This window comes from Plectropomus leopardus, unplaced genomic scaffold (genome assembly GCF_008729295.1).
Source record: "Plectropomus leopardus isolate mb unplaced genomic scaffold, YSFRI_Pleo_2.0 unplaced_scaffold18074, whole genome shotgun sequence".
NCBI classification, from domain to species: domain Eukaryota; kingdom Metazoa; phylum Chordata; class Actinopteri; order Perciformes; family Serranidae; genus Plectropomus; species Plectropomus leopardus.
This window is the reverse complement of record NW_024619469.1, coordinates 1-2,255: the sequence shown is the minus strand read 5'-3', so window position 1 is coordinate 2,255 and position 2,255 is coordinate 1. Positions and strand designations below refer to the sequence as shown.

Sequence of the window (2,255 nt, the reverse complement as noted above, 5' to 3'; positions counted from 1 at the left end):
CAGCCACAGACAGGATCACATGACCACGATCCAGGCGCAGCCTCAGACAGGATCACAGCAACAGCACAACCATGACCACAGTCCAAGCTGAGCTGAAACAATAGAGGCAGGATAAAACCTATAGAAAAATAGGTAAATGATTCATGATAATCAATAAAAACAATAAAGATTATCGGTAAGGTGCGAAACCAAATGGAAATAACGGCAGAAATGTAAAAAGTTTTTCTTCATCGTGTGAAGGAGACTTTGTATTTCTTTTATCTTTAGATCCTCAAGAAGCTTGTCACCGGAGTTTCCAAACCGGTCACATGTAAAATCCGAATCCTGCCATCGGTAAGATGTGAAAAATGTATCCTTGTCAGTTTATATGATTGTTTTCTGTTTTTATTTTTTCCCATGATTTCATATATCTGATATCTCCAATATTTCTGTCTCGTCTGTCCTTCTGAATTCATTTTTTAATTTAAATTTTTTACATTGAATACACACTGCCTTTTGAGATGTTTTTCAGTCGGGCCCGACTGATACCGATTTTTTGGGGCCAGACGCAGATAATGATTAAGAGAGTAAAACATCCCGATAACTTATATATTGGCCGATAAAATTTTCAAATTTTCAGTAATTAATAAAAACCCTTTACTTTTTTGAATCTCTCAAATATGGTTGAGACACTTGTGACAAAAAAATAAATCAAAGGTAGACCCCCGCAAACGCTCTGAGCACGCGTGTCCGCACAACAGACTGATAATCGGTAGACTGAGACTTGCAGGGAAAATGGGCTGTTTTGGTATGAAAAGAGAGATTCAAAATGCTTTTCTTTTGTATTTTTATTTCGCCCCACCTCCCCATGTCAGAGACACTCAACTTGCTTTGCTTTGTGGCCACTTTTGGAAAATGACAGGAGCCCAGGGGCCAGCTGCAGCTCCGTACATGTTTCTAGGATTTTGGGACATTTTTCTAACAAGTCCTAAATATAAGATAAGATAGAACTTTATTAATCCCAAAAGACATTGATGAGCCTGATTGCTCCAAAACTACATTAGCAAAAAAAAAGTAAGTGAAAATAAAGTACAAAGCGTCTAATAATAATGTTTAGACCTAAAAAGTAATATTGTACCTGGATTAGGGCCGGGCGACTGAATACCCCCTTTAAACCATCTTCAATCATCTTCAGTTATCTTCATAGATCATCATCTTAAATGTAAGCTGAATTAAAATTATGATAATAACATCCATTTTTATTATGATCTTACCTGTCTGACAGCCCCCTCCATGTCATATGTCATATTGTCTTCTTCCGGCCAGTCAGCTGTTTAAACTGTGGTGGTCTGTAACTGGTTTCCATGTTCCTCTGTGGTTTCAGCTGGAGGAGACGGTCAGTCTGGTCCGGAGGATTGAGAGGACGGGTGTCTCTGCTATCGCTGTTCACGGCAGGTAAACTGCTTCCAGACATTGGTCCTTATTCATCAATGAACGCACAAAGCAATATTTAAATATTTATATACCTGAAGTTTTTTCATTCAAAATATAAACACACACTTTTTAATAAAATGCAGAACAAATCAAAACTGCATTAATTAAAAAAAGGCTTTTCGAGACAATATTGAAGACCATGTATTTAACGATGCATCGGTCGAATTCAGGGCTACTCAAGCTGCTCTGCTTGATGGCAGCTTTTGCAAAATGATATTAGCCCAGAGGCCCTTTCAGCACATTTCTAGGACTTCAGGACATTTCTAGGACTTCAGGACATTTTTAGGACTTCAGGACATTTCTAGGACTTTAGGACTTCAGGACATTTCGAGGATTTTAGGACATTTCTTAGGACTTCAGGACATTAGGGTCTCAGCTTGGACCTCTGTCGGGGGTGCAGGGAATCTTCCTGTTTTGATGTTGTTTGAAGCACTCTGGCACGTTGGGCTGGGGGGCCACCTGGCACCGTATTGGGGGCCAGATTTGGCCCGGGGGCCGCAAGTTGAATATCACAGCTCTAATGTATTAAATAACTTTAAAACTGACACCCTTTCATCCTAATCAGTTATTAATGAAAAAACGCTGAAAATGAGGTGAGCCAGTTTTTATTTAGTATAAATTGCAGATATGATATTTTATATTTCCTTCATCAGCTGGTTAATTGGGAGCCTATTAGGCATGCAGGGTATTTAAAATATTCTGCTGCTGTGTCTCTGCTGTTGTCCAGGTTAAAGGAGGAGCGTCCCCGCCATCCCGTCCACTGCGATTACATTCAGGCCGTC

The 2,255-nt window shown here is 39.6% G+C and overlaps 1 long non-coding RNA gene across 1 annotated transcript; it reads left to right on the top strand.

Annotated features, from left to right (window-relative positions):
- Positions 1 to 245: 245 nt before the first annotated feature.
- On the top strand, positions 246 to 2,255 carry LOC121964987. The gene is made up of 3 exons (XR_006107436.1): positions 246 to 333; positions 1,364 to 1,434; positions 2,201 to 2,255. It is a non-coding gene; the product is annotated as an uncharacterized LOC121964987 (long non-coding RNA).